Source organism: Mirounga leonina, unplaced genomic scaffold (assembly GCF_011800145.1).
Source record: "Mirounga leonina isolate KUSES-001 unplaced genomic scaffold, KU_Mleo_1.0 Mir_166, whole genome shotgun sequence".
Taxonomy (NCBI): domain Eukaryota; kingdom Metazoa; phylum Chordata; class Mammalia; order Carnivora; family Phocidae; genus Mirounga; species Mirounga leonina.
Genome location: NW_023270418.1, coordinates 9245325 through 9257496, shown reverse-complemented (window position 1 = coordinate 9257496; position 12172 = coordinate 9245325).

Here is a 12172-nt window from a genome sequence, read left to right as displayed (position 1 = left end):
AAGTGAGCCAAATGATATTAGTAAGACCTCTTTAACTCACTTCCTTATTTGACTTTTGACAGAAATGCTTTTTTTCTGGAAAAAAAAAGTATAAACACAGCTTTAAAGTTTTCTTAAGAATGAGTTTATAAGGCATCAAAGGACAAATGCAAATGTTGCTACTAATTACTGATAGCCTCTTCCACCCCTTTAAACATCCTTATAGGACTTGTAAGAAGTACCATGTGAACATTTCCAATTTCTGTCTGTGCTTAGAAATAATAAAACCATCTTTCCTTGGAACTCTCTGAATTAAGATATTGCACTTCAGTGGATCCTTTCCAGGTAGGTCAATGAGAATAGGTTAATCATTCATGATTGAAGGACTTAGAGTCACTAAATGTCTGCCATGGGAAGGAAAATAGAGAAAAAATGCTGCTTAATATGGAGTACAAAGTAAAACACATTCTGTCCCTGTCTAAAACCACAAACCCTCCTCACAACTGTTTTAAACCTTATTCATTGCTTTTCAACCAACAAAGCTCTTTCTGCATCTCCAATACATATTCTCCTTTCTATCTCAGGGTATTTGTGCAAATAATCCTCTTTGCTTGAAATGTTCTTTCCCATTCTTCACTCAGCTAATGCTAGTCATCCTTCAGATGTTGGTTCAAACATCTCTTTCAAAGTGAAGGCCCACATAACCCCTGAACGAGGCCCTACAGATTGATCTGTGCTACTTTTGATGGTCCTCGGTACTCCCACAGTCCAACCTTTCTTTTTTTTAAATTTAATTTTATTATGTTATGTTAATCACCATCCTTTCTTAATAAAGAGAATTTTATATTTACCTGCTTGAAAGTCCAATATTATCCTATCTCAAAGAGAATTTTCATTTTTTGTAAGTTGAGTTTTAGAATAGATACAGAAAGACAACACCAGAGGGGGGAAATTAAAAAGGAGAGGGAACAAAAAGACAAGAGGCAGGTAGGCTGGTTCTTCTTGGAAAGTGTCTGGTAAAGTAGACTACATAGATGGAGAGTAAGAAGCTCTAGAGGAGCTAGGAGGTGTAAGAAAATAGAAAAAAAAAAGAAAAATGAAATTTTTCACTGTAAACTTTAGGGTTTTGTTTTTTTTTTTTGGTAACGTTCTGAAAGAAATGTAAGTAAATATCGGTATCAGTTTTCAACTATTTTTGAATCTTATTTTTTTGGTAATGTTCTGAAAGAAATGTGAGTAAAGATTGGTATCAATTTTCAACTATTTTGAACACCATTGTTTTTCTGAGAAATCAACTGTTAATCTTATTTGCATTCAGTCATCAGTGGTCAATGATACATTATTTTTCTCTTGCTGCTTTCAAGAACTTTCCTTGTCTTTGATTTTCAGCATATTTATTATGATGTGTCTTTTTATAGGTCTCTTTACTTTTATCCTACTTGGAGTTCATTGAGTTTCCAGGATATTAAGGTTATATCTTTTAAATAACTTTGGGAAATTTTCAGTCCTATTTCTTGAATATTTTTTCTTTTCCTTTCTCTCTTTCCTCTCCTTTTGTTTTTTTCCATGTCATGTATGTTGGTATGATTAATGATATACTATAATTCTTTGAGGCTCCATTGATTTTGTCTTCATCCTTTTTTACCCTCTGTTTGTTAGGTTGAATAACCTCTATTATTCCATCTTCAACTTTATTAATTCTTTCTTTTATCAGTTCAATTCTAAAGTTGAGGCCCTCTGAGTTATTGTACGTTCCAACTCCAAAATTTCCATTCAGTTCTTTTTTATAATTTCTCTTTATTGATATTCTTTTATTGTTATGACATTTTCATAATACCTTCCCTTCTTTTTTTGAAGTTTTTATTTTAATTCCTGTTAGTTAACATAGTGATATATTAGTTTCAGGTGCACATTATAGTGATTCTTCCCTTACTTCTTTAATCATGCTTTCCTTAGTTCTGTGAACATATTTAGAATGACTACTTTGAGATCTCTTTTCTGTTAAATATAACATTTGACATTACTCTGGTAGTTTCTGTTTTCTGCCTTTTTTTTTTTCCCCTGTGAATGGGTCATACTTTTCTGTTTCTTGGCATGCCTTTTTGTGTTATTGGACATTGTACTTTTTAGATAATATAGCAATTTTGCGTAATTGTTCCCTCCCTCCAGGGCTGGCTATTTTCATTTGCTTCTTTATTTGTTTAGTGACTGGCTGGATTATTTTACTGAATTCTGTTTTAGATCCATAGCAATAAACCTCTGATGTTGCTCTTCAGGGAGACACAGCTTTGTGTAGACCCACAGTCCCGCTGGAGTGAGAGCAGTCCTGGTAGGTCTCTCTTCCATTCTTTCCCTGATCACACCCAGCTGCTAAGTCCTGCTAATTGCCAACCAAATGCTCCACTGTTTTCAATAATGCTCTAGGGTATAAATTTCTATACAAACAGATGCAATTAAACTGTGAGTTATTTCATGGGATGCTTTCTGAGGTAAACATTTGGTATTTGTTTTGACTCTTAGGAGGGCTTTCCTCAGATCTCTTATTCTCTAGTTCTCTCCTCCAAACTAGCTAGCCAACAGTCTAGGCTGTATCTTCATTAGAGTCACAAATATCCTCCTGACTGACTTTTTCAAACCCTCTACTATTTTTGAGAGCGTTCTCATGTTTAAAATTCTCCATTCTCTGAAAGTGAAGTCAGCTCTGAATTTTTATGGGCTTTCTTGAACTCTTTTCATTTGCTCTTTGCCCTTAGAATCATTTTCAGGGTCATTATATTTTCTTTTCCATAATTTTCACCATTTAGACTGAGAAGTGGGTCAGTGAACTACTCATGCTTTAATGCCAGAAGTCATGTCTTTCCAGTTTTATGCTTTGGTAGTTAAATTTTTTCTTAGTTTTTGTAGTTCTGTCTAAACTATGAATAATAAATTTATTGAATTTTTATTTATTGTTATTCATATAGAGGAAACTTGATTTTGGTACAAATATCTGATGTGTAGTTACTTTAACCAACTCTTATAAATTATATATGTTTTTAAATGGCACTTGAGGTTTTAAGCATATAATAAAATCATCCTACGATATAGTTTTACTTTTTCTTTTCCAATGTTTATGCCAATTATTTTATTGTCATGTGCAGGTTTTTACATTCAGTAGTGTTTAGAAGGCAACATTAAGTGATAGAATAATGGTAATCCCTGTATATTTTCTGATCATTATTGATATTATTTTTTTACCATTTTAAATTATGTTTGGTGTTGAGTTTTGTTAAATATGTTTTACATCTTCATCATTTTAAGTGTTTTCTTCTTATTCTATCTTCATTTAATGGCCCCTGAATTTAATAATAGCCTTTCTCTTATCTATTATGACTTATACATTTCATTAATGAAATGAATTGTGTTAATAAATTTTCTGTAATTAAATCATACTTGTATTTGTTAGGAAAGGCTTACTTGGTCAATACTTAATGTATTATTCTTATAGGACATTAACTCCTTTCATCTTCTATACTTTCAACAGTATATTCTATAGGGTGTCACAGAAATCCATGTACTTGGAGTAAGCTAACCCTTTCTTCCAGAACTCTATCAGCAGTAAAATGAGAATTCACCTCACATTCTCTGGTTAAGTCTGTCCTATCCCCAAAGATCTCCCCATACCTGTTACATTTACTACTCAACACTCAGGATACAGAGGTGTCTTGGAAGCCATAGAGGAAGAAATGACCTCTTTGAGTTAAATGCTGCTATTGGTCAAATAAGATGAGAACATAAAATTGATTATTGGATTTTTTCTTTTTGATCAATGGTCATTTCTCAATTCTCGTCTTACTTGCTATATTTGGCTTCCAAGAAACCTCTGTCACCTGTTTCTTCATACCTTTGTGGCCACTCCTCAGGATTTATTGTTGGTTCCTTTCTGTTCACTTTAACTCAATATAGGAGTGTCCTAGAGTTCTAAATATACTATAAGTAAACTCATTCCCTTGGTAATGCCATCTAATCCTTTGCTATAAAAGCTTATTTATTTATATTCTGTTTGCTCCCAAATTTTATTATTCCACTAGGCTTGTTACTCTGAAAACCACTATATCTTGCATATATGATTTATGTATCTAAATGCCTACTCAGCATCACCACTGGATATATAGTGAGTATCTCAAAATTAATTAGTAAGTCCAAAATTCACTCATAATCATTGCCTTCAACCTTTTAGTTCCACATTTTAGTCCTTCCATTCACTGAGAACAAATTCTTTAAATTGTATTCACTTCTTTCTTTCTCTTGCATCCCATATCCAATTCTTTTTTTTCCCATATTTATATTTATTTTTATTCTTATGTTAATCCCCATACATTACATCATTAGTTTTAGATGAAGTGTTCCATGATTTATTGTTTGTGCACAACACCCAGTGCTCCATGCAGAATGTGCCCTCCTCAATACCCACCACCAGGCTAACCCATCCTCCCACCCCCCTCCCCTCTAGAACCCTGTTTGTTTTTCAGAGTCCATCGTCTCTCATGGTTCGTCTACTCCTCCGATTTCCCCTGCTTCATTCTTCCCCTCCCGCTACCTTCTTCTTCTTCTTCTTCTTCTTTTTTTTTTTTCTTAACATATATTGCATTATTTGTTTCAGAGGTACAGATCTGAGATTCAACAGTCTTGCACAATTCACAGCGCTTACCAGAGCACATACCCTCCCCAGTGTCTATCACCCAGTCACCCCATCCCTCCCATCCCACCCCCCACTACAGCAACACTCAGTTTGTTTCCTGCGATTAAGAATTCCCCATATCAGTGAGATCATATGATACATGTCTTTCTCTGTTTGACTTATTTCACTCAACATAATACCCTCCAGTTCCATCCACGTCGTTGCAAATGGCAAGATCTCATTCCTTTTGATGGCTGCATAATATTCCATTGTATATATATACCACTTCTTCTTTATCCATTCATCTGTCGATGGACATCTTGGCTCTTTCCACAGTTTGGCTATTGTGGACATTGCTGCTATAAACATCGGGGTGCACGTACCCCTTCGGATCCCTACTTTTGTATCTTTGGGGTAAATACCCAGTAGTGCAATTGCTGGGTCATATGGTAGCTCTATTTTCAACTTTTTGAGGAACCTCCATACTGTTTTCCAGAGTGGCTGCACCAGCTTGCATTCCCACCAACAGTGCAGGAGGGTTCCCCTTTCTCCACATCCCCGCCAACATCTGTCGTTTCCTGACTTGTTAATTTTAGCCATTCTGACTGGTGTGAGGTGGTATCTCATTGAGGTTTTGATTTGGATTTCCCTGATGCTGAGCGAGCACTTTTTCATGTGTCTGTTGGCCATTTGGATGTCTTCTTTGGAAAAATGTCTGTTCATGTCTTCTGCCCATTTCTTGATTGGATTCTTTGTTCTTTGGGTGTTGAGTTTGATGAGTTCTTTATAGATTTTGGATACTAGCCCTTTATCTGATATGTCATTTGCAAATATCTTCTCCCATTCTGTCGGTTGTCTTTTGGTTTTGTTGACTGTTTCCTTTGCTTTGCAAAAGCTTTTTATCTTGATGAAGTCCCAATAGTTCATTTTTGCCCTTGCTTCCCTTGCCTTTGGCGATGTTTCTAGGAAGAAGTTGCTTCGGCTGAGGTCAAAGAGGTTGCTGCCTGTGTTCTCCTTGAGGATTTTGATGGACTCCTGTCTCACATTGAGGTCTTTCAATCACTTGGAGTCTATTTTTGTGTGTGGTGTAAGGAAATGGTCCAGTTTCATTCTTCTGCATGTGGCTATCCAATTTTCCCAACACCATTTGTTGAAGAGACTGTCTTTGTTCCATTGGACATTCTTTCCTGCTTTGTCAAAGATGAGTTGACCATAGAGTTGAGGGTCCATTTCTGGGCTCTCTATTCTGTTCCATTGATCTATGTGTCTGTTTTTGTGCCAGTACCATGCCGTCTTGATGATGACAGCTTTGTAATAGAGCTTGAAGTCCGGAATTGTGATGCCGCCGGCTTTGCTTTTCTTTTTCAACATTCCTCTGGCTATGCGGGGTCTTTTCTGGTTCCATACAAATTTTAGGATAATTTGTTCCATTTCTTTGAAAAAAGTGGTTGGTATTTTGATGGGGATTGCATTGAATGTGTAGATTGCTCTAGGTAGCATAGACATATTCACAATATTTGTTCTTCCAATCCATGAGCATGGAACGTTTTTCCATTTCTTTGTGTCTTCCTCAATTTCTTTCATGAGTATTTTATAGTTTTCTGAGTATAGATCCTTTGTCTCTTTGGTTAGATTTATTCCTAGGTATCTTATGGTTCTGGGTACAATTGTAAATGGGATGGACTCCTTAATTTCTCTTTCTTCTGTCTTGTTGTTGGTGTATAGGAAAGCCACTGACTTCTGTGCATTGATTTTATATCCTGCCACTTTACTGAATTCCTGTATGAGTTCTAGCAGTTTTGGGGTGGAGTCTTTTGGGTTTTCCACATAAAGTATCATATCATCCGCAAAGAGTGAGAGTTTGACTTCTTCTTTACCAATTTGGATGCCTTTGATTTCTTTTTGTTGTCTGATTGCTGTGGCTAGGACTTCCAATACTATGTTGAATAGCAGTGGTGATAGTGGACATCCCTGCCGCGTTCCTGACCTTAGGGGGAAAGCTCTCAGTTTTTCCCCATTGAGAATTAATATTTGCTGTAGGTTTTTCATAGATGGCTTTTATGATATTGAGGTATGTACCCTCTATGCCTATAGTCTGAAGTGTTTTGATCAAGAAAGGATCCTGTACTTTGTCAAAAGCTTTTTCTGCATCTATTGAGAGGATCATATGATTCTTGTTCTTTCTTTTGTTAATGTATTGTATCACATTGATTGATTTGCAGATGTTGAACCAACCTTGCAGCCCAGGGATAAATCCCACTTGGTCATGGTGAATAATCCTTTTAATATACTGTTGGATCCTATTGGCTAGTATTTTGGTGAGAATTTTTGCATCCACGTTCATCAGGGATATTGGTCTGTAATTCTCCTTTTTGATGGGGTCTTTGTCTGGTTTTGGGATCAAGGTAATGCTGGCCTCATAAAATGAGTTTGGAAGTTTTCCTTCCATTTCTATTTTTTGGAACAGTTTCAGAAGAATAGGTGTTAATTCTTCTTGAAAGGTTTGGTAGAATTCCCCTGGGAAGCCATCTGGCCCTGGGCTTTTGTTTTTTGGGAGATTTTTGATGACTGCTTCAATTTCCTGAGTGGTTATAGGTCTGTTCAGGTTTTCTATTTCATCCTGGTTCAGTTTTGGTAGTTGATACATCTCTAGGAATGCATCCATCTCTTCCAGGTTATCTAATTTGCTGGCATAGAGTTGCTCATAATATGTTCTTATAATTGTTTGTATTTCTTTGGTGTTGGTTGTGATCTCTCCTCTTTCATTCATGATTTTGTTGATTTGGGTCATTTCTCTTCTCTTTTTGATAAGTCTGGCCAGGGGTTTATCAATCTTGTTAATTCTTTCAAAGAACCAGCTCCTAGTTTCGTTGATCTGTTCTACTGTTCTTTTAGTTTCTATTTCATTGATTTCTGCACTGATCTTTATGATTTCTCTTCTCCTCCTGGGTTTAGGCTTTATTTGCTGTTCTTTCTCCAGCTCCTTTAGGTGTAGGGTTAGGTTGTGTACTTGAGACCTTTCTTGTTTCTTGAGAAAGGCTTGTATTGCTATATACTTTCCTCTTAGGACTGCCTTTGCTGCATCCCAAAGATTTTGAACAGTTGTGTTTTCATTTTCATTGGTTTCCATGTATTTTTTTAATTCTTCTTTAATTTCCTTGTTGACCCATTCATTCTTCAGTAGGATGCTCCTTAGCCTCCATGTATTTGAGTTCTCTCCGACTTGCCTCTTGTGATTGAGTTCTAGTTTCAAAGCATTGTGGTCTGAAAATAGGCAGGGAATGATCCCAATCTTTTGATACCGGTTGAGACCTGATTTATGACCTAGGATGTGATCTATTCTGGAGAATGTTCCATGGGCACTAGAGAAGAATGTGTATTCCGTTGCTTTGGGGTGGAATGTTCTGAATACGTCTGTGAAGTCCATTTGGTCCAGTGTGTCATTTAAAGTCTTTATTTCCTTGTTGATCTTTTGCTTAGACGATCTGTCCATTTCAGTGAGGGGGGTGTTAAAATCCCCCACTATTATTGTATTGTTGTCGATGTGTTTCTTTGCTTTTGTTATTAATTGCCTTATATAATTGGCTGTTCCCATGTTAAGGGCATAGATATTTACAATTGTTAGATCTTCTTGTTGGATAGATCCTTTAAGTAGGATATAGTGTCCTTCCTCATCTCTTATTACAGTCTTTGATTTAAAATCTACTTTGTCTGATATAAGGATTGCCACCCCAGCTTTCTTTTGGTGTCCATTAGCATGGTAAATGGTTTTCCACCCCCTCACTTTCAATCTGGGGGTGTCTTTGGTTCTAAAATGAGTCTCTTGCAGACAGCATATCGATGGATCTTGTTTTTTAATCCAGTCTGTTAGCCTGTGTCTTTTGATTGGGGCGTTTAGCCCATTTACATTCAGGGTAACTATTGAAAGATAGGAATTTAGTGCCATTGTATTGCCTGTAAGGTGACTGTTATTGTATATTGTCTGTGTTCCTTTCTGGTCTATGTTGCTTTTAGGGTCTCTCTTTGCTTAGAGGACCCCTTTCAAGATTTCCTGTAGGGCTGGTTTTGTGTGTGCAAATTCCTTTAGTTTTTGTTTGTCCTGGAAGATTTTTATCTCTCCTTCAATTGTCAATGACAGCCTAGCTGGATAGAGTATTCTTGGCTGCATATTTTTCTCATTTAGTGCTCTGAATATATCCTGCCAGTCCTTTCTGGCCTGCAGGTCTCTGTGGATAGGTCTGTTGCCAATCTAATGTTTCTACCATTGTAGGTTACATATCTCTTCTCCCGAGCTGCTTTCAGGATTTTCTCTTTTTCTATAAGACTCGTAAGTTTTACTATTAGATGTCGGGGAGTTGACCTATTTTTATTGATTTTGAGAGGGGTTCTCTGTGCTTCCTGGATTTTCATGCCTGTTTCTTTCCCCAAATTAGGGAAGTTCTCTGCTATAATTTGCTCCATTATACCTTCTGGCCCTCTCTCTCTTTCTTCTTCTTCTGGGATCCCTATTATTCTAATGTTGTTTCGTCTTGTGGTATTGCTTATCTCTCGAATTCTGCCCTCGTGATCCAGTAGTTGTTTATCTCTCTTTTTCTCAGCTTCTTTATTTTCCATCATTTCATCTTCTATATTACTGATTCTCTCTTCTGCCTCATTTATTCTAGCAGTTAGCGCCCCCATTTTTGATTGCACCTCATTAATAGCCTTTTTGATTTCTACTTGGTTGGATTTTAGCTCTTTTACTTCTCCAGAAAGGGTTTCTCTAATAACTTCCATATTTTTTTCAAGCCCAGCTAGTATCTTTAAAGTGATGATTCTGAACTCTAGATCTGACATCGTACTAATGTCCGTATTGAGTAGGTCCCTGGCAGTCGGTACTACCTCTTGTTCTTTTTGTTGAGGTGATTTTTTCCGTCTTGTCATTTTGTGCAGAGGAGAATAGATTAATGAGAGAACAAAATGCTAGCAGAGTAACCACGTCCCCAGAAAATATACTCTAAACAAATCAGAAAAGACCTGAAGCAGTGGGATAAGAAAGGGAAAGAGAGAAAAAAGAAAAAGAAAAAAAAAAAGAAAAAGAAAGAAAGATAAAAACAAAAACAAACAAAACAACCAACAACAAAAGGAAAACCAGAATGTGATCAAATATGATCTATATGGTATATAGATCAGTGCCACACACTAGATTTGGGGTGTATTTTGGTCTTTTAGAAGAAAGTGCCTCCCAAAATTTTAAAGAAAGAAAAACTTATATATGTACAAAAGTAAGGGTTGATATGATGAAGGGATGGAATATGACTGTAATAATGGAAATTATAAAAAATGTTATAAAAGGAATTGATAAGAAGTTGTTTGAAAAAAGAAAGAAGAGGATTTAAAAAAAGAAAAAAGAAAAAGAGAAAAAAAAAGGGGGAGAGGATGTGATCAGGCAAGGGAATAGAAAGCACCATATACTAGAGATTTAGGGTATATTTTAATCTGTTAGAAGAAACTATCTCAAAATTTTAAAGAGAGAACAACTTATATATATAAGCCAAAAATATGGATAACTACTATGAAGGGATAGAATATGACTCTAAAAATGAAAAATAAAAATGTTTTTTTTTTTTTTTTAAAGGGATTGATAAGATGTTGGTTGAAAAAGGGAAAAAGAAAAATTCAAAAAGAAATAATAAGACAAAAAGACAGTTAAAAAAAAAATTAACTTTAAAAGACTAAAGAATCATGGTAAAAAAAGCCATGGATTCTATGTGCAGTATTCCCCTAGCGCTGGAGTTCTGCCGTTCTCATTGATCGGTAAACTTGGTCTTGGCTGGCTGTTCTCGCTGATCTTCTGGGGAGGGGCCTGTTGCCGTGGTTTCCAAATGTCTCTGCCGGAGGCGGAATTGCCCCGCCCTTGCCCCCTCCCGGCTAAGTAATCTGCTCGGGTTTGCTCTCCGGGGCTTTTGTTCCCTGCGAGCTTTCCGTACAGCTTTGGAGGCAGAGAGTGAAAATGGCGGCCTCCCAATCTCCACTCCGGAGGAGCCGAGAACTCGGGGCCCCGCTACTCAGTGCGCCCCCAGAGAAAAGCCATCAGTCACTCCCGTCTCCCTGGTCTCCGGCCGCACTCCGTGCTCACCCGGCCTGCGACCGCGCGCCTCTATCTCTGGCACCCAACCCTGGCTGGAGTCTCCAAACCCAGCAGATCCCCGCAGTGCGCTCCCGCGTGGCTCCTCCCGGGGGAGGAAGGTGAGTCTCCCCGGATCTGCCGCTTGTTGGGTCCCTGCTGGAGGAGCAGGGGCCCGACTGTGCCACGGATCATGGTTTATGGCCACCCCGAGCTGAGAGCCCGCGCCTGGGCTCCTCCTCTGCAGCCGGCTTCCCCGCTCCGATACCTGGGAGCTCTGCTGCACTCAGGCACCCCCGGTCTTTCTGTGACCCCGAGGGTCCTGAGACCACACTGTCCTGGAGGGTTCCACCCCCCACTTAGCCACCAGAGTGACGTCCCTCAGCGGAGCAGACTTTTAAAAGTTCCGATTTTGTGCTCCGTGGTTCCATCACTTGCCAGAAGCGGCCGACGGAGGCCCCTCCCCCGCCGTCTATCCTCCCGAATATCGCCGCGGATTCACTTCTCCGCACGTCCTACCTTCCAGAAAGTGGTCGCTTTTCTGATGAGAGAGTTGTTGCTCTTCTTTTCTTCGATCTCCTGTTGGGTTTGTAGGTGTTCAGAGTGGTTTGATCCCTATCCAGCTGAATTCCTGAGAGGAGACGAAATCCAGGTCTCCTACTCCTCCGCCATCTTGCTCCGCCCCCCTACCTTTCTTATTTATTTATCAAGGAATTTAAAGCTGTGTGGTTTCTTCTGAATATATATTTTACAATGCCTCACAGATATTTGTAGAAAATGTTGTCCTTTTCATTGCTTCTTAAGTAAGCTTATATGGCTTATAATTTCTGTCAATATTCCTTTTGATCCATGGGCTATTTAAGAGTGTAACTTTTGGGGCACTTGGGTGGCTCAGTCAGTTAAGCATCTGCCTTCGGCTGAGGTCATGATCCCAGGGTTCTGGGATTGAGCCCCGCATTGGGCTTCTTGCTTGGCAGGGAGCCTGCTTCTCCCTCTCCCTCTGCCTGCTGCTCTGCCTATCTGTGCTCTCTCTCTGTCAAATAAATAAAATCTTTTAAAAAAAAGAGTATAATTTTCATGCACTTATATCCTAGTATTTTTTGGTTAGCTATTGTCTTTCTCCTTTGAAAACTCTTTCAGTAGAGAATTCTTTTGGCTCTGCTGAATTTCTTCCTTTAGCTTCCTTTAACCCTCTTAGGAATTCTGGTATTTTTCTTCCACCATTTGTTATTATGAGTGGAGATAATCCTGTAAGTGGTGAAAGGCTGGGCATTCTCTGGCCATTTGGGCAGGCAAATATGTCATCAGCCTTATGTTCACTCTCTTTAGAGTGTCAAAGATGGGGAGCGTGCCTAACTGGCTCAGTTAGAAGAGTATGTGACTCTTCATCTCAAGGTTGTTTGAGTCCCATGTTGGGTATAGAGATT